General features: G+C 37.4%; 1 protein-coding gene across 1 annotated transcript in view; it reads right to left on the bottom strand.

The window, feature by feature from the left end:
• LOC135469371 (neurexin 1-like) overlaps positions 1–16,193 on the bottom strand; it is a 112,851-nt gene extending 96,658 nt beyond the window's left edge. Inside the window, 1 exon segment of the mRNA XM_064748002.1 lies at positions 16,080–16,193. The gene's annotated coding sequence lies outside the window, so the exon portion shown is untranslated.
• Positions 16,194–22,354: the final 6,161 nt, after the last annotated feature.

Below are 22,354 nucleotides of genomic sequence, written 5' to 3'. Positions count from 1 at the left end.
TCATTTATGACTGAGCTAAGAGATCTTGGGAAAGTTGATGGAAGCAGCCGAGAAAAACACATTTAAGAATTACACGCACATTCCAGATACAAAAAGGGGGTCTTCCCTCTATGTACATACAGTGTGTATGTATTGACAAATCTGTTACTCACTATTTACAGTATTTCGTAACAACCTGATTTGTAACATTCCATGCTGAAAACTCATTATTTCAAAACTGTCACCTCTAAATAACAACCCTATAAAACCCCAGCATTCCACCTAAAATTAAGTCCTTCAGCAAGTCCTTCTGACTGTAGAAAGGTTAACTAAGGGTTTAGGTTTTTGGGGGGCTCTTTTGTATGTGTGTGTGTGGAGGGGAGGGGGGGGTACATCAATTTAAATTTCTGTTTTACGGGCAGAATGAATCTGTTATCAATTTGGGAGTAAGGCATAAAAACATCCCTGAAAAATCATCTATTGTTGACAGTTTTAGCTGTCCCAGAAATTGTTCATGTTAAAGACATTTTTACACGATTGGAAAACCTCGACTACATAAAACACAAAATGAAATTGGAGTTCCCGTAAGACGGGATGATGTCCTACTGGAAAACTGTACATTCAAACAAAAAAAGTAATACGTTAGGACTTCAACCGCCTCTAAAAATGCACTTTTCAGGAAAACTTACACGGCAAATACAAGTACACCACATGAATGTCTTTCAAAAACTGTCTAACATAAGGTCATTAACATTTTATGTGACACATAAAACAAAAGGGTGTTTAGAGACTGGGATCACAAAAGACAAACAAATCTGACACTTTTAATATCCTGTGAGAAAAAAGATTATCACTTCATTTCATTCTCCATAAAATAAAATCAACTCTGAAGTCCTGATCGCCTGAACAGTTAATCATTGCGGTGTCCAACAGCAGGTCTGCAAAACTGTGTATACAAGAAGAGTTCAGGCACAAAAAAAATGGACAAATCCATTTCAATTTTCCATTTTGAATCAAATCAACTTTTGTACAAGTTTGCCTCCTGTTTTTATGAGTGCAGGCATGTGAAGGTATTAACTATCCCAAAATTTTGAAAGCAAATGCAAATTCATCAAAGAAGTTAAAAATTTCATTGATTGAATTTTTTTTTTTATGTCCTGGCACAAAAGGTGTTTATCTGCTTTTGTGCCTGAACAATGCATAGGTACTGTACATGTACATATAGGCTAAACATATAGTCATTAGGCATGCCAGACAGATGTACATGTCGCAGTCAAGCTATTAACCTGAGTGTGTGAGATAAGCCAGACCAATACAGATTAGACAGCCATACACTGATACTCCACTGTCAGAATTAATCAGTGATTTATTACTATTAAACTACATGGGATCAAACTCATTTTTGTCATCATTTTTTTTTTCAGAGTGGATATTCTAGCTCATGATGACATTTATTAAACACTTCAAGCTTGTTTACATATGCCAGGGAGAAGTAAACATTAGTTGGCCCAGAGATCGCACTGTATAATCTGACTAGTAAATTACATTACATTATAGAAAACATTTATAAATGAGATTATAAGCGAACCTGCATATCAGATGACGATATAAGGTCAGTATATTATCCAGCAGTAGGTCGTTATGTAATTAATTGGTTCTTAACTCACTTTGTTTCATGTTACATCATTCAATTACAGCTACACCTAATAATACGATCATTATACAATACCAAATATATACCCTACATGTTCTGTATAGGTGTCCATAGGTGTATAGGTGACAAAGTACATTTTTCCTAATCCTGAATTAAGTCACTTATAATCACTTATAATCCAGGATAATCCGTGGCAGCGTACTCCAAACTACATTGTTACGCTTAATACAGTAATGTTGTTCTTGTTTAAGACAGCTACACGTATGTGACAAAATTCTCCAAGTCGTCGGGACAAAAAAAACAACCCGCATTCTATCAGTACATGTGCGATGTGATGCACACATATATGTATCATTAAGGTGTGTAGGTATAAAGTATGTGTACATTTACATTTATATCATTAAATGGCCATCAAAGAATAGATGTACATGTACTTGTCAATAAACATGACATTCACCATTACCACTATTAGTCTGCCGTTCACATAAGATCCATTCAAGTGAAAATGGATGGATATCTGTATTAAACTAATTGTGAAGGCTACATTAAAAAATAATATTCTCTGATATAATAAATAATATACATGTATAAATCACACTAATGCTTCTCAAGGGGAAACAAAAACAACCCTTTTTACTCTACACAAGGTGCAGTGACTAAACAATTAAAATAGTAGGATTAAACTTTTTTTTTAATTAAAACTTAATTTTTCGCAAGCAACAGACACACATACCAGTATAACCTGGCTCCAAGGGGGTGAGATAGTGGGTCGATTAGCCATCAGATAGCCTGTAGAGAGAGTGGTAAGCCGTCCAGATCTAGTATGTACCCCTCAGGGTGACATTTACCCCTGACCACTTAGGTATGTATGAGTACAGGTAAGTAGAAAGCTCTGACTACACTGTAGGATAGTCGCAGGTTACAGGCCTTTGACAGGTGTACTGTGTGTAGATGCCAGCTAGTCTGGCCTGAGGGGGTCAAACACAGCAACTATTGTTGGGTCAGTTTGAGTTGTGAGAAGCAGTTTGACCAGGAATGGACGGGGTCCATACGAGTTATTCATGCATTATAGAAGGAGAGTTCTAATAGCCAAAAAATATGTACCTGTAAACTGAAGGATTAAAGACCCATACATGTACATGTATACTGTACACTGGCATGCACACCAGATGCTAGGGTACCATCTGCAGATGATGTACATTTCAATTCTTAAAACCAAAGCAAAGCATGTAGTCATGTTTATAATAAAACCTTATAAAATATTCCTTGCACACTATCGCTTTGCAGTGAATGGTGACAAAAAAAAATTCTCACATAATAAAGACTCTTCTAAACACAATATGTACCATCCACATTTGTTGTGCATCAAGCATGCAAACAACAAAGTAAAACATGAATAAGATATGTGCACACATTTAAGATCATGACCTGAACAGGCATATTGGATAGAACAGTAAAGGCATATTAGCTGGAATAGTACAGACATATTGGTAGGAATAGTACAGACATATTGGTAGGAACAGTACAGACATATTGGTTGGAAAAGTACAGACATACTGGAAGGAATAGTAAAGGCGTAATGGTTGGAAAAGTACAGACATACTAGTTGGAATAGCAAAGGCATATTGGTTGGAACAGTAAAGGCATATTGGTTGCAACAGTAAAGGCATATTGGTTGGAATAGTAAAGGCATACTGATTGGAGTAGTAAAGGCACATTGATTGGAATAGTAATGGTATACTGGTTGGAATAGTAACGGCATGCTGGTTGGAATAGTAAAGACAACCCTATTTATGTCTATTTACTTGTGACTTTTGTGCACTGACAAGTCACAAGTGACCAATGCAAATTAATAGTCATCAAAATTATATATTTTTGCAGCATTTATTGCTCTCAGATTTGTTGTACATAATGTTAAAGTGACCAAATGGCCACCAAAAATGACAAACTTTCCAAACATATAATGCAGTAATATGCTCTAAATGGGTGCTAAGACTATAAAAAGAACCCACATGTCCTAACCTTGGGACAAAATGTACAGTTGATTGCAAGCTAAGCCCTTTCAACAAACATTTACTTTGGGCTCACAAGACCTGTTTAAAACACACACAGCTTTGCCAACTATGGTGGAAAGAGGATCGGCATGTTTGTGATGTTGTACTGTTTTTATCTCACACAGGAATCAATGCTCTAAGCACACTATTTACTGACCTATGCAGCACAGAAAAACAAGGCCCTACTTTCGATGCTAATTTAGTTTTTCACTGTAAAAAAAGCAGGGCTTTTTAAGCACAACTTAACCACAAGTGTGACTCAATTGTTCATGTTCCTTCTGGTAAAATTTGTTTGCAGAGGACACTTGAGCTCTTAATGCAAATTTGTCATGTTTGAACTGTTTAAAATTTGTCACTGTTGTTCAACTCTAGTTATATCTAATTAGTGCACATCAGGCACGCACTGGTATAAAAAGGCTTACTACATGTAAATGCACAGATTAGTTGTAAAACTGGCTTACAACAAGGACAAATTATTCAAGGACCGATAAGCATCTGAGTTAAAAACTGTTCAACCACAAATGCGCAACAATTCACAATTTACAAGGACTGTTTTACTTTTACAAAAAGTCAATGCTTCGGTTAACAAAATAATGCTTGCAGTGTGATTATTTTGGGCAGTTGCACATTGTATGAAGGTATTGGAATGTCCAGTAAGACACAAATGTTAAACATTATCCGTTAAAACCAGTGGAGCAAATAACCAGTTTGTGTGAAATGAAGTGTGTAATTGTCAACTAGATCTAGTACATCGGTAACAGATTATATAACTCATACAAAGCCTTCATATCTTGACAAGATCAACACGTCCATCTCACTGCTCTCTTCAATGACAGTACAACATTGTGAAACTGACCAGAAAGTTTAAAATTTTTAAAAGAATAGGAACAAATCCATTAAAATGGACAGTATTGGACATTTAGGATGATATAAGACAATGAATGTGTAAAATTTAGCAATAAAATAGACAGCTTTTCAGAAACTCTAGATCTGATACACACACATGTATTTAGAAAGGCAGTTTGATGTTACTTGGGCTTTCTACATGTTAAAAAAATGAAAACTGAATGAAATTAATGCAAATATGTAACTTAAACCTAAAACTTTCAAGAATTATACTGCAATTCCCCTTTAGAAAAAAATGGCATCAACTATCAATGTGAATGTATATATGAATTTATTTGCAATAAGAATTTATTTCACAAAATATAAACTGGTTTGAGTCATAATTTATATCTCTTCAATCAATGAACCCACTGAAAATGCCAGGTCAGTTTAGCACCTCCTATTTACCCCGGCTCTTCTCTCAAAGTTGATTGACAGCATTTACTGCTGCCTACTTAAACTGTAGTTTAAGGCCATTTTTACCTCCCAAGAAGAAAACTGAGAACCTCTTTGTACCTTTATATGTTAGGACACATCCTAAACTGCATATTTAGAAATAAGTACCGAACGTTTCACATTTTTCTGTATATGCCTGGATTTTTTTCTTGGCCTGTTTATCATAGCAATTAAAACACTAGCCGGCCCAAGGCTGCATGTATGAGGTCTAAGTTACTATACCTGCAGATCCTTATACATTTATTAAGACCAAGTGTTTACTTGCTAATAAATTTGACAGTATTTCAACTAAGGGATGTGCCGGCCTCAGGAAAACTTCACAAGGCAAATTAACATAAATGACGGAGTTCACCTGGTCATTTATTCTTAGAGACCCGTAACACCTCTCCAAACTCAGTCACCATGTATTTCAATGAACCAGAGACAAAAAAGCGCCACTACAAACAGTCCATCTAACAATGGTCAGAACGGGCAAAACTGATGAAATTCAATGCCCTAGCCACCCACATGCTTGATTACCACCACGACACACTGACCGCTGGAATTCCTGGCTTCTCTATAGGCTGCATTGACCATTAAAGCAAACTGATGGACAGCGTGATCCCATTAAACCTTTCCCAAACACTTGGTCAGCAGATACAGTTGGTCTCAATTTGCTCTGGTCATCCTTGAGCCAACAGTCAATTTGATCCTGTGGCTGACCAAGCTAGTGGCCAGACTCATCCGTCAATTCAGGCATGCCAGATGACTGACCAGCTAGCATTTCAGATTTAGGTACACAATATCCATGAGCAAGAGATATTATTAAACTGTAGAAAGTCTCAGCAATGGTTTACATTAACCACTTCACATCTGCACCTGGGGAGACTCCAACACCTATGTAGCAACAAAAGTAACGTTTCTGTATGTGACTTTGAAATATCAATGAACAACACCTGGCAAAGGTTCAACATAATCCCTAGCCTCAATACAGATACATGTTAACACTTGTATCCAAACTTACTTACTTCAAAGCTAAATGTATATGTCTCTTTCAAATTATCACCTGCACCTCCTAACAATGACACTGTTGAAATTAACATGCTATTAACATGCCACTGTGACTAGATAATATATTCCAGATCCATTATATAGCTCTCGAAACTTGGCAACAAGTTTAACAACAAGCAACACGCACATTTTATAAAATTCTATGTCAATAACTGAAAACAGGTTTCTCCTTTATAAAAGAATTATTAGTTCATATAATATTGTGTAACAAAATTATTATGCACATGTAATATGTCCTTTAAAAATTAAAACTGGAATATAATAACCTTAAAATGGTACTTCTGATTCCAAACGCCTCAATTTTTCTGATAATTAAGACATTAACCAAATTTCACAAAAAGTGTCACTCGGAAAATGCTAAACTTAAGGTAAAATGCAGTAACTTTATATAGTCCTTGACAATCTTATCATCATGATCAACCATACTGGCTTGAATTGATCAAGAACGATCAAGTTTGCTGATCTGGAGACTGACCCTCCAGGAGAGACTTACATTGTATAAAGCAGGATTCACAGGTCACAGGCTAGGGGCAATAGTAAACCCCTTCTAATCTGCATAAGCGAACCGTATTGACCCACCATTTGAGTAACAGTACCAGTGGTCTGCCTTAGGGCTACTCTGGTCCAAGCTTAGTTATTTTTGTTCGCATGACGTCATTTTTGCATGACCATTTCCCCACGAGAGATGCTTGAGGGGTACTCTTTGGGAGTTCAGGCAATGTTTGGCTGTGCTCTTGAGGAAAAAGGATGTATTTAGCCAGCTTTATACATCTGTTGGAGATTCAGTGCAGCCAAGTATGGATCCAGCTATACCACGATTCTGTTTAAAGGCAACCTGACTAAAGTCAGATCTCGCAACCACTCCCTAAACTGACTTGTCACAGACAACCCTAAGTCCTGAGCCTTTTTGCATGTGAAAGAGCAACTTTCAGTGCACTGTAAGCACTGTTGTAATTTAATTTTGTAGACAAAACTACATTGGTTGGGTTGGTCAATTTCAGGGCTTTACAAAGCGTATAATTTAATCAGTCTACAGAGAATAATGCCTTCAGATTATGCTTGAATAAACACCTTACAAACAAGTTGAGGAATTACAGGACATCTAGATCTGAAGCCAGCCCGTCCAATGAGCTCTCTCTACAAATCCAAACCGTTGTTACAATTACACAATTTAATTCACTTCTCAATATATGAAAGCAAGAAACTGACTTGACACACATCTTTGTTTCAAGCTGAAGGTAAACTTCATACTCAACAACCATAATATTCATTTACAAGAATCAGCATGTGTGTGTGTGTGTATATATATATATATATATATATATATATATATATATATCATCCCTATTAATATTTCTTTTAGTATTCACATACAACTAAAGGGCACAAATGTAGTTGAATCTATCATCACACCTGTCATTTTACTGTGAGACGTGCCAATTTCCACAGCTGCCCTGTGTTGATTTCCAGATCCTCTGACAATCACCTCTGACATGTATAATGTACATGTAGTATGCAATCTAAATGTAATAGAATGTGATCAAACAGGTGTCCTGTTCTAAGACACGCAAATGACACACTGGTCAGTTCTCTGGGATTAGGACCATTATACTTGTACATTTACCTACAATACCATCATTTCAAGGCTAAAAGTACGCCAGGCAAGCAACATTCCGTCTTAAAGGTGTAATTTACAACGCTCGGGTCTATTTTACAGTCAGTAGATGAAATACCCCACGTACATATGTCTGATGTAGGGATAAAGTAATTACTTAGCTTCACAGGTGCTTGACTGGAGCTACATGCAAGTCATCATAGGTTATAGATCACATGGGCTGCAAATTCTACATGCCGAACACTGAGCTATGTGTTTATGTACATCAAGATCTACATGTATATGTAGAGGTACAGTCTTAGCCAAGCTGAAGTGGAATTCCTTAGAGCAAAGGGGGCACTTTGAAAACTCTAAATAAAACAACAAACATGGCCCTCGTCCTAAAATACAAACAAACGGTGTACAAGCGCGTTGATTACCTTGCACTTGTGAGCACACAAACACACGCTGCCAAACGCCAATCGCTGATTTCCGTCACCAGATGTCTCTTGCGCCTGGAAATCTCTCAACGTGTTTACGATATCTGAAGTGTACGTGCTCACATTCAAAAATCCTTCCGCAGGGAAAAAAATGGGAAAGAAAGAAAAATCTTCATGAACTGCGGCCTAAGCCTTGAGTGGACTTGCCAATCTCTGTGTGGTTTGGCCTTTCCCACTTCTAAGGGTCACATGTGTAACCCATTTAACAGATCCATTCCAGCTTTACAATAAACCCTCCCAGATCTAAAGAGCGACCTTGCAGAAACCCATCTGACTTCAATAGTAAAAGCAGCATGGGAGTACTTGGGACTGGTAAAAGAGAAGTCTGAAACTTCATAAACACAACACGTCTCATTAACATTGCTTGTGCTTATCATATGATTGTGAACACATTCTAAGTTGTGAACTTAAGGCTGTCTACTCAAAAACCACCTGCTGAAACACTTCTGTACATGACTTAGACACATGTTCAATGATAGTTCCATGTGCATGTATGTATAAGTATTACTGTAACAAGGGTAAAAATTTTGCAATGGCTCAGTTATAATATCCTGCCAAACGCTGATGTTGTCTTGCACTCGTTAAGAGAATGGCCCAAATTAAAAGTAAGGGTGACAAAAATTTGAAAAACCGAGCCAACTGAGGCTTTCTCATTGCAGCTACGTGTATGTGGAGCCAAAAAGCACATCATATTTGTTTATTTGGTTAGAGATTCACGCCATATCGGTATATAGCATGCTATAGTCCACGTTTTTACAATCACATAATCATAGACTTTCATGTGGAACAACTGAACTGCTGGAAGAGCAGCTGCAAAATTTCCAATTGCTACAAAATCCCACAAAGCCTTGTGAAGTGAATGGATTGTGCTTAAAGATTTATTGATTGATATCATTGCTGTTTTACTACCGATTTAAGAATATTTCACTTATAAGAGGACTTTCAAGCAGCACTGTGGTCGGGGATATTGGGCAGAGCCCAGGGGAAACCCACGACCATCTACAGGCTGCTGAGCAGATTTTCCCACAAATGACTGCAGAGGAAGACAGTATGAGCTGGACTCACAGCAATTGCAGTAGTGAGAGGCTTCTGGGTCATTGTGCTGTGCCTGTACTTTAACCACTAGGTCCTGCAGTAAAAAAAATTTGAGTGACTGACTGACAGAACGACATTGGCTGCAGTTAAAAACAGCCACTGGTTGTAAAGATAGATTGTATGACATGGGAGTAAGCTGAATCATTCACAGTGCCAGAGTACATCTATAAACATCAATGAATACATATGAAGCTACAGTGTGGATTCATACGCTGCTCACCTGATTCTACTATTACGAGATGAAGACAAGACAAGACAGCCATCAAAAGAACCAGTTCCCAGCTGACAGTATCGATTTCTTCTTGCTCCACCATTTCCATCAGACCCAGACATGCAGGTACATACATGCAGATGTACACAACGCATCTACCTGTATGGTATACAGGCAGTCACCAAGGTTATTATCAATGGAAAATCTTCTAGAATTGCTCTGAAGGCACTGGAAGGATTGTCAGGTATCGATTGACAGATATTGATAAATGTAATATCTATCTACTATCGCAATACTAAATTTTACATGCAGCTAGGTTTAGGGACTTTTATAGGAGAATCTAGAAATGTGATCAGCTTTCACAGATCACACACACATGAACTAATGTGCACGCATATACATACATGAATTATTGTGCACCCAAAATGGAAGCTTTGCACGTAAAATGTAGTGAAATGTAAGGCAAGTTGCAACTACATGTGTATAACATTTTTGCTGAAACTATACCTGTACTTGACATTTACTGTACACAGAATTATACAATAACATATTTTTCATTTATTTTCTTTTTCTACATCACCTGAACAGCCCTAAACTGGTATAATGACTGGTATACAAGCGTAGCAAAAAAACCTCACAAAATAACCCCAAATATATGAGCAAACACAACACATAGATTCACCAATAAAAATTTATACTGAAACATATATCAACTGTGCTGTAATTTCATAACAGTTGTTCATTATTACAGTATCATCTGTTAACGCATGCATACACCTGTAGTGACAGAAAACCACGTCAGTGTGCTACATCGTACATGTCATTCACCACACTTGTCATTCATGCAGAATCATAGCCATTCTACACTCTCCTGGGATTTTCATCAGCATGTGCATGCTCAAAACATAATATTCCAGTATCGTAACGGTCTATGATGTAGTCTCGAGGCGACAATTCATTAATGCTTATGTCAAGTACTGCCTGCCTGCCTGAGGATGTGGCCACCCCCTACCCTCAACCACCTCCCCCTCTCAACCCCTCATCCTCACCCCAAACACTGTTGCCACCCGTCTTTCCAGCAGGAGATGAATCAGGCTGCCAATGGACTACATGGCGAAGTAATTCCAAAGCCCTCTACTACATTGTGTGCCAAAGCCAGAGCGGTGGAAAGCATATATTGATTTTTAGCCTCCTCATATATGGAGTAGGGCTTACAGTGGTGCTACAGCTAACCACATCTTGAGCACCGAGAACGCACGGCAATATGTGCTACAACCGCCAATCTTTCCCTCATGCAGTTATTACGGCTTCACTGTATTCACATAGATTAACTCACATATGACACAACACAATTTTTTTTAACACACAACTGTGTGTATTATTCTACATACAAATGGTTCTGTTGCCCTTGAGATGGACATTCACTTTAAAACGGGCTCTCCTACAACACATATTACACACACATATATATATATATATATATATATATATATATATATATATATATATATATATATATAATAAATATACATCTGTACGGCTATGTACCTACATAGCAGTGGTAGCTGGACATGTACACCTGTAGTTCATTCACAAATTCATGTGGTTAGCATTCACTTTGTCCAACATTAACAAGTACTGCATACATTCAAAATTATTTCAAAAAAATTAAAGTTGTTACAATTTATACTATTCAACATTGTAAAACAGACAGCAAAATACATCTATGTACACAAATACATTATAATAGTACTATTTGATTTAATGCACTTCAACTAACACAGCAAACCTTAATTTATGTGCAAAATACTAAGCAGGTTCACGGATGAAATCATAGTGGGTTACCAACTTTACCACACACCCCCCCCCCCAAAGCTCCACCACCACCACCCCTCTCCCACCTCCAAATCGAACATTGGTACATACAGGTAAATGTGCTGCAGACTGTTGCTAATAATAAGTATTTATTCACGTGTAGCTAACATCAAATATCCAAGCTGTACTTTATTTGAGGGCATTTTGCTATGGTTACAGTCAATCACTTGAGATTCACTTGGTCAATGAGACAGGCTTAGCTTACATGTTGAGCTCACCTAGATACACGTACATGTATGTTCTCATCAACTCGCAATAAATCGTTCCTTTCTCATGGGTCAATTTGATCTGCAATCAACGATATTAAAACTGAGCCCCGGCACACCCGAATCCCCTCCAGGATACCTTTCCTATTGTCCATATGGGCCATCAAATCACATTTATTACATTCAACTGGCTCTGGGGCACCCTTGGGGAGTAAAGGCGCTCCGGTGGCGACTGATTATGCATATCATCACGGGCAACTACAGACCTTCCTCTGCAATTAACACTGGTATCCTGTTATCATAAGTAAAACTACCTCATGACAGACATGTACATCAGTATCGCTGCTCTCTAGTTCAGGCAGTTCACAGCTGGGAATATTACTACGCTGTGTTGGACTTGTCTGAAGCATGCTTACATTCCCCAAACTGGATCATAGTGCCTGTAGTTAGGTACGAGATGCGGTTGATGAAAACAGCGATTGCGTCAATCATTTCTGACATTGGACAAATATGAATAATGTACCGCCACCCACTTCCTTTCATTTTCTGATATGAAATACGATGAATTTTAAATGGGTAATTTTATTAAAATTCTTTGCATAGTTGTAAATGAAACCTTTGACAGGAAACTCTTAAAGGCTACAAAAGGCTAATTTCATTTACATAATCTAATGTTGTAATTATGCAATGTAAATGTATACAAATATGATAATGATCAGACACAGGCTGAAATCAACATTTCATCTGCCTTAAAAAATGACTCATGCAACTCTGGACATAGATCAAAGTAACAATAAGCTTTCATATGTGGGAATTAAGGACTACCATCAATCAACAGAAGATGGTTGTGCCCCCCCCACCTTCCTCCTCACCCCCACCGAGGCATTAGTATGTAAATGTAACAGGTTAAACAATCTTTTTGCTTCTTGCACTAAACCTTTTGCATCTATGTGGTGATGCCTCTTATTTCTCTCTTATTATCACTTAACCCATGCATGCCTATGTGTCTAAACCAATGGATACTTTAAGCATCTGCCCTGTAATTGGGGGAGGCCTGATGTCAATCCTATACCAGGTCAGGACTAAAATGTGACAATCTTGATACTACGCTATAAACATGGTTTTCAAGTGAGCCAGCACTATAAATGCACCTGTATTATATACAGTGTGCGCACCTTTCACTCTTGTCAGTTGGATGTGTCAAATGGTTAAGCGAGGAACTGTATTTAGATTCATTATTGTGAGACAGACTAATCTATGAGCAGAAATCTGTTAAAACACATTTTAGCGGGTCAAAATGATTCAGAGCACAGACAGCCCTTTAGTGTACGTGTGTAACTTTTATTACGTCATATTATGTGTATATCAAATGTTCGTCCAACAGATAAAGAGAATTTCCCATTTGTTATTAAGTAGCTGAGATTCATGTACATAACTGACAGTGTAATGTGATTTCATGAAGGGTTTCCCAGGGGAATCTGTAACCATGACTGACACAAGCTATTATAAACTTTCTACATGGTCTACTTGTATATTCACTTAAATTACATTAAATTTTATCTGAACACTAACCAGATATATTTACATATGGATGAAGAAAAAAAAAGCTGACGTAACCCTACAATACTTTTTAAGACTCAACTAGAGGCTTCCTTTGAATGAGAAACACACCCACATGTACTGCGTGGTTCAGACCTGCTCACAGTTCAAAACTCACACTTTAGGAAAACAGCCCAAAAGTTGTCAAATAATTATATGGTAATTATTATTTTCAAAAAATTAAATAAAATAAATTGAGGCAAACACACTGACAGGGAGACACGCCCGAGCAAATCCAGATGTCCGCATTTTATTCACATAAAATATAGTTTGTTGCATTCACCTTTTTTCATCATGATAACTGTGTGCATGCAGACACATGTGTACATAAACAACTTGATCCATAATGGAAGAACAAAATCTGGTCTTCTTAGCCATTTTGAAGATAAAAAAGGGGAGATGGGGGTGGGTATTCGACCCTTTCTACACATAATTTGTAAACGTCCTTTAACTTTAGCACTGTGCAGTTTTATTCTACATAAATCTATTTATTTATTTATTTCATTTGCGTTTGAATGCTATACTGGAGAATTTTACACTTTGTACGACAGCAGTCAGGTTAATGGGTGGAGGAGACTGCTATGCCCACTTAGGAAACACACTACAACATGTACCTAACACACATGTCTTAAAGTTCCTGACTTAAAGCTACAGCCTCATCAGCAAGTTGGATCTGAACATGTGACCTCATTAGTCAAAGGCCTGACAGCTGCATTGAGCCAGTTGTGTACACATGTAGGTAGCAGAAGCAATTACAACAGGGTGTCCTTACAAGCAGTGTAAACAGTTATCGCTGGAAAGAGATGTAAATGTATGGTAAAATTTACTAGGAAACTAAACGTAACATTCATGCTTAAAATACTGTACATTTCATATCTGATTTAATATTTCATATATACTCATATTATATCTTTTCATATATCTCATTTCATATATCTCAACGAGTTGTATATAACGACTTCTTTCTCCAAAACCCCCCATAGTGCACGTACTAGTGCTCATTATAGGGCGATGTCAGTTGATTATATATCTACTTATATATGTACACTACAGGTGTGGACAGCTACAAATCTCATTATCACCTGGTCATGCACCAGTGGGTTTGTTGTACATCAAACTCAACGCTCCACCTCATTGCTCAGATGTAATTGAGAAAAAACTCAACCGTAAAATAAAGACTAGAATTTAAATTCTTTCACTGTGTACAATAGGACTCAATAAATCAAATGGAAACAGCATTCCATGACGAAAACAGGCTATATCGTCACATTACCTGAGGAGGAAATGGCTGACTGAAAAGGATGGAGATAGCAGGTTGGCAGCTGTTCTTGAATGACAGGAGAAATGTACTGTTCTGGTAACTTACATGGTCAGCTATAAACATCTGTGGGCATGTTTCTGAGATATGTTAAGGCATACACACTGTGGCGTACAGAATTATCTTAACATGAGAATATGAATGTAAAATACAGGTAAATCCAATTAAGCAGCCAATTACATAGGTGTGATGAACTGTTGCTTATATTTATATTTTCATTAGATGTCCAACAAAATTTACATAAATACTGTAAATATACATCTTTCCATTTACACATGTAACCTAACAACTCATTTGGGTTATACATAGGCCTATACATTATATTACAGGCATTATTTAACACCACATTATAATTCTAACAGACTGCCATAAAATTCTGAAAAATACACGAGTTAAAGATGCCTCACATGTATACATCTACAACAGAATGTCTTAAAGAGCTTTCCTTAACATCTTTTATACATTGGCACACTGTATATGGGATGTACATTGTGAGAAAATATTACGTTTGCTGCATAAACATCTACATGTATTTCTATATTTGTATCAGAATGGCAATTATAAATCTGGATAAGTCAGCTGTACTCCATGTTACTGCTAGTGTTCATTTCAAAATCTGCGTCTTAAGTTGGTTTTCAGTGCAAGAAGTTGGAGAAAACAGGCATTACCATAATTTTATTTCACAATTCACAGCCATTAATTTCCTCACTTGATAATGCTGTCAGGGCACATGGAGAATCTCCTGGTATATGAACTCTCCCTCGAATGAGACATAAACTATAATGATGTCATAGCTCAGCAAAACAACCAATGAAAGTGGACTATGAATGAAAGTCTGCTGCATTGAAAGGAGGTTCTAGTTCATATTCTCTTTCACACTTTAAATGTACCTGGACTATTATGATACAAATAATGTAAAATTCAAACTGTAAAAAAAAAATTAAAAAATTAAAAGCTAAATGAAAAAAGAATTTTTTTTAATTTTTTTTTTTTGAAATAAAAATATTCACATTAGTTTATGGAGCCACATACATGTAGGCTACATATTAACACTTAAATACTACAGGTATATAAAATTCCTTCCTACTGCCAAAATAATGTTAATTATTCCATTTCTGCTAGCTACCAAAATAAATATATACAATACATAACTATATTAATAGGGTCTGCCTGTATGTACAAGATGTACATTACATATTGTATCTGGAAATTACATTACTATTTACCGGCATGCCTACAATGAACTAGAGATTCTAATTTCAATGTCTGTCTTCAACATATTTTTTTTCCATTGTACGATAGATTAACCATATAATGACAAAGGTAAACACCATAATAACCAGTTAATTAAATATGCAAATTTCAGTACTTAAGCCTGAACTACATGTATCAATATAATACATTAACCATGCAGCTGTAATAGTACTGTGCACCTGCAGCTGTCTGGCGATATGTGGTGAGTACTCGCGATACAACAAGCGTCTTCGCACGACCACTGCCTTGGATTGCGAACGTTTTAGCTATGTTTTGAGACACAGGCCCGTCTATTTCTATATATTTTTACAAACGAGGTATGTTCGGATTGAAAACACATTTTACTTACCATTTAGGATTGGCGACCGTATCCACTGACGAGTCACACGCTGGTCATTTCGTAAAACACCTCTTTCCTATGCCTTGTTAGTCCATGCGACAAAAGCGAAAGCTCTCTTTTAATCGTAATCCGCTGAAACATACAGCAGCTCCGTTCCACTCGGTGAAGTCAGTCTGAATCGTGCGATTTGTCAAGAGAGGGATGACAACCACGCCCTCTGGTGGCCGACAGCGTCAATCAGTGTAGCTTCGTCAGAATCCGACAGGTGGCGCCAGCTGACCGATCTCAGTTTGGCCTCTGCCACTGCCCAGCTTGCGTGCCTGATTACTACCTGGGTGGAATGGCTACAGCTTAATTTGTATCAATCGAAAACATAAAAATTTACGACACTGAGCTTAACAAAAAATACACCACGACTCTTAACCAGTCTTCCATTTTTTCTTCACAAACAGGTCACGACTCTGGACAGAGTTTTCTGAAACGTTTTTAAAATGCTGAGGAAAGACTAGGAAGGACGTAGGAACAAACATCAGATGGTTTTGCCCCATAAAAATATGTGAGGAATTTCTTCGAGCGATTTTCGACGGCGCCTGTTTCTTGTTAAGTACATTTTTGTTTGGTTTTTATGTGCAATCATGCTGACGAGTTCTCTAATTGAAAGTGATTGATGGATTTGAAAGTCAGCTGTGAGCAAGGAAAGGTTAGACTAGGTCTAGCTTCCTATGTGAATCCATGAACTTCGTTTTACAGCGCCCTGCAAACAACATGTAGGCCACCGACCACAGTTAATCTGCGAATTAGAATAACGGGAAAGAGGACGATTTAATCCTAGAAGGGTGTATATGTTTGACTGCAATAGATTATTTAATTTAATTTTTTTTTGATTGGAGTTTTACGCCCTACCGTTGCTTAAGACTATTTCACATATACGACGGTGGCAGCCCTATGGTAGGAGGAAACCGTAGAGAACCCTGAAGAAATATCACCCGCATGTTGCTGGCAGTCCTTGTCACGTACGGCAATAGGTGATGTGAATTGCTAAATCTATATATATAGAGATTTGAAATCAATAACCGGGCAAGGCTTATATAGAGTTAGGGAGACATGCAGGTGATCAGTAAGGCAATCAGTGTGTGATTTAATTATTATGAGATGAATCGTAATTCAATATGTCCCCGAATATGTCCCCGACGTAATGAGATATGTTCTTCCAACAAATCAGTCATACAATTAGAATAATCCTGATAATGACCTAATCACTGATAACAAATCGTGCAATCAATGCATTATTCATGCGGAGAATGAATCTTAACGTACATGAGTGTATCATCGGCAATCGCCAAACATACATGTCACTGTAGTACGTGTTAACTATATGTAAGAGGACATTTCAAGTGAAAATGACATCTGCTTGAGTCATATCTTTTGCAGTGTAGCTAACACCATGCAGATTCTATAGTGTATGTCTGCTTGTATATGTTTATGTAGTCAATAAATTAATAACTTGCAATCTGTCTATGATTGGTTGATTGATTGTTTGTCAACGCCATATAGTCCATAAGTTTTTACATACTGGTACATACGATGGCTGTCAGTTTTATAGGTGGATGAAACAGGAGTAAACCACTGACCTTCGGCAAGTTGCTGACTAACTTGTGTACGTCCAGCGGCCACTCATATTTCTCATAAGTTTCTTTCCTGGACGACGTTTTTGATTTTGAAATCCCCATAAGGCAATGTGATGGGCGAGAAAAATGTATTGACAAAATTTTGTGAAAGTGAGTTCAGACTTGCATGTCGTATTGGTGGGAGACGTGGTCTGTTGCGGGCCATATAATTTAAACCAGTACTGCCGACCACTTATATATGTTGTCACCAAGGGCTCAAAGCAGCGATAGTGCTGGCCGCCGTCGTTATAAGTGAAATATTCTTGAGTACTGCATAAACACCTATCAAATTTATTTATTTTTATATTTATTTGATTGGTGTTTTACGCCGTACTCAAGAATATTTCACTTATATTCTGCCAGCATTACGGTGGAAGGAAACCGGGCAGAGCCCGGGGCAAATCCAGGAGCATCCGCAGGTTGCTCGCTGACCTTAGCACGTACGGCAGGAAAGGAAGCTAGCACAAGCTGGACTTGAACTCACAACGACTGCATTGGTGAGAGGCTCCTGGGTCAGTACACTGCACTGGCACGCTAACCAAGTGAGCCACGTAGATCCCGACCAATCCAATCAATAGATAAATAAATAATAAATAAATAAATAAATAAATAAAAACAGCGAGTTATATATATAGGTTCATAGATATTACAGTCACAAATATAGGCACATACAGACTGACAGTTGGTCAGACAGATTGACAGTTGTACAGACAGACTGACAGTTGGACAGACAGAAAGGCTGACATACCGACAGAAGGGGTAATGACAATATACTTGCTGCCAGTATATACATGCCTATAGACCTATTTGTATATGCATTGAAAAGTAGAAATGGATCAGCCTATTTAAAAACCTTAGTTTTCAAATTTAACTATAATTGAGTAGGATTTAAGATAGACATATTATCAAATCAATGTCAACATCACCAATGACATACATTCTAAACTTCACGTATGTGCATTCCGCAATTGTATATATACTGTATGTTATGCCAAGTCTTCTTGAATCAGGTGCAGAATATAGTATGTAAAATGATTCTCTGGCTTTTTTCTTAAGAAACATGTAATTTTTATATGAAAAGGCCTTGTTAGTTCATGCCAAATAAATGATATATAAAGCTGTAAAACAGGAAATCCACATCAAACAAGACGTGACACGCGACAAGATAATGGCATGAGAATCAAGACAGACATCACACCTGCAAAATTACTCTTTTGATTAATAATTTTTTATTAGAATTCTATCATTGTTAAATGAAACCTGTTTATAAATATGTTGGCTAATCTGGTATATAGTAGCTATATACGTCGTGGTACTCCTATTTATTTTCGCCTCTTACATCTGTCAGTAGTGTGTATATTTATAAACTGTCATGCGCACCTATCTTACTTTTGATGGGTCGTCATGGAAACACGATGAAACTGACAGCACAACATGATGACACAAAACTGGATGTTTGTGCAAGAAAATTATTCGGCGAAAAGCAGAAATCAATGAAAAAAGTCATGAAATAGTATTAAACAAAATAACAAATTTTACGTATAACACAAACTGCTAAAGAACTAAGACAGCATATAAAGTACGAAAATAGGACGGAATCTCGCTAAGAGAAGCAGTCAACAGTTTTCAATGATGTTGGAAAGACGCAAAGTATGTTGTAGACGAGTGAGTGAAACCAGTATTTAAGTCGTGCACCATACTAGAATATAAATTGTCGATAACAAAATATGTAACTCAGTTGTGCATTGAATGTAACTGTCAATGTATCAAACGTGGCGATCTTATTCAACACGATGAATATACATACAGGCCCAAACCCCGGGTTATGCGAAATGACACACACGCGAAACAGAGCGGTCCCGGGAGCGCAAATAACTACTATACATGCACAAAGCTCTAATTGCACAATTCAAACTCACAATTCAAAATACGCATGCATTATACTCTGCATTTAAATCTGCCCTCAACTATACGTTAATCTGAAATATTTAAAACGACATATATATGGAATGAATGAATGAGTGAATGAATGAATCCTTGGGGATTAACACATACGTATGAAAGCACCTTAAATGACCTAAAATTTCGCCCACAACAGTTAATATTTAGTAGTAAATAAATGGCACAAAATATTATTTTCGTCGCTGAAACTTACAATTTTTCGGTAGAATATCATCCCATGTTCCAAGAAAACCTCAAAACACCTTGCTAAAATCAATAGAAATCTCAGAATCAGGAAAAATGGGCAAGTTAGTCATGGATGAAATTTATGGTCAGTTAAGGTACATGTAATCGGTATCTCGCGATATAACTGTGATTGATGCTCGAAAAATCTGGAGCTTTCCCTGTACAACTTTTAGATTAGGCCAATATATGTTTACTATCAGCAAGCCAGGGTAAACGCTTGATTCAAACTATTTCTGTAAAGCGCATTTTGTGATACGCCAATTATCTAAGGGCAAGGCATTTCGTACACTAAGAAGGGTTGACAAACATCCTGCGCGTGGGTGAGGGAACAAACTTAACATCGCGCGCAGACAATGGATGAAAACATTCCCCATCGGGTTGTCAAATCTTCGCTTGTCCTCCGTGTTTTTTTCCCGAGCCAAAAGGTGTTCCAGTGATTTGCTAATTCTGCTATATACAGTTGCCAAGAGCTTGCCTAACGCTACACACTGATCTCGCGGTATTTCGCCGTGGTCACGTCGGCATTTCCGCCATTGTGGTGTTTTCTTTTCAGTGGAGGATAAGCAGGCTGTGTGCGTCATCACGACATTCCCGGGGTTCGCAGTGCCCCTTACTCCCCAACCCGGTGATTAACACATGCTACCTGTCACAACCTACAGTGCCCGTGTAACTATTAGATCACCCAGAGAGTGTGTACACAGGGCTTACTTTCAAAACCGTCAGGGATGTGGAGACGTTGCATGCACGCATGGCGAATCTTGAGAAATGTACACGTATATAGGTGTATACCGTATACTCGATCTTCATGGTACAAGCACTAGATGGTGCAAGTACTAGATATGATGGTGCAAGTAACAGAGATGATGGTGCAAGTATTAGAGATGATGGTGCAAGTACTAGAGTGAAAGTTGACATACAAACAATGATTACTGACCTGAGGGATTTGTTTTCTCTCCGATTTTACAGAATTTATGTTTTTGTGCATGTTTTAAAAATGTATTTCATTTCTTTGACTGTTATTTCACACCTATATTGCTTAAGAATGTTTCACTTATATATACGATGACGGTTTTATGGATGTAGGAAACGTGCGAGTGCCTGCCTTGAAAACAACTGAGCTTTAGCAAATAATTGATGAATTCTCCCACGAGTCATATTAGTCGGTACTAAAACAAGTGGTGTCCACTTAACTTCACATAAGACCATACGAGGGAGTACCTTCGACCGTTTCTTGACATTGCCCCGGAAACAACGGGAAAATGGCGAATGTAGGAAATTATCTATATGTCACAAAAAGCTACTGAATAGGTCTATTAAATAAACGCAATGATCCTGTGAACACTAGACTTTTTCCGCTTGATATGTGGAATACTATAAAAACTGTTAACATACCAACACATTCAAAAGTGCATGACAGATATCATATATATGGCAACCACACACCTCGGGGAACACAGCGTCACAGAAGCTTGATTCCATACTTCAAGCGTGCATTTTTAAATTTGTTGCTGAATTTTTCATGAAAGGTGTGATATATAATGCTGCGTGCCAAATATCAAAGTCTTACAGCAACCTGCCCGGTTTTCTCCCACCATAATGCTGGCCGCCGTCATGTAAGTGGAATATTCTTGAGTACGACGTAAAACACCAATTATATAAATAAATAAATAAATAAATAAATAAATAAATAAGTCATATACGTTTAAAACATTTTAAATATTTGTGGAGTGAAAAAGGTTATATTTTTTCACCTCTGGCTCACCCGATATATCAATACCCATGTTTTTTGTCTTTTTCGCCTTTTCGAAGAGAAGAAAGTTCATCGTTTTTGCCTTTTTCGATGAAACTGACTAATCCCTATTGACTTTTCCCTCGGACATGCATACTCATGTACCACAAGTTTTCGCCTGTTTTGCGAATAATATATATGGTTATCGCGTTCACGGTCTCAGAGTGTTTCTTTGAAATTCGCCACTAAACAATAAACTTGCTATTGAATTATGCATGATCCACATGGCATTGAAAGTTTTATTAATCCACAAACCTGAACACATATATAGGAAAGTCACATGGATTTTTTGAGAGGTGCAATCACGTCAGGTATTTAGAATCATTTTTACAGAGAACCGTTTTTAAGCCGTCTATTACTCAGTGAACATGTGAAGTGAACCTTGGAGTAAAAAGACGTAGCTATCCAATTATAGCTTAATGAATTCGACGTACCAAAAATCGCTATGTACAGTTAAAATACAAAGAAAATATAAACCTTGGCATTGTTTTTCGTGTAAATGACATGCTAGCAGCTGACGAGACAATTTAGCTCGGCAATTTTCCAATTAAGGCAAAAAGGGGAAACTGTACAGTTAATTTGACGAGATGTAAATGTTTCGGAGGGTTTTCAAAATACAGCTATATATACATTTCAAACGG

The sequence above is a fragment of the Liolophura sinensis genome, chromosome 6 (genome assembly GCF_032854445.1).
Source record: "Liolophura sinensis isolate JHLJ2023 chromosome 6, CUHK_Ljap_v2, whole genome shotgun sequence".
NCBI classification, from domain to species: domain Eukaryota; kingdom Metazoa; phylum Mollusca; class Polyplacophora; order Chitonida; family Chitonidae; genus Liolophura; species Liolophura sinensis.
Note: the sequence above shows the minus strand (reverse complement) of the source record. Positions and strands in the feature narration are given on the sequence as shown.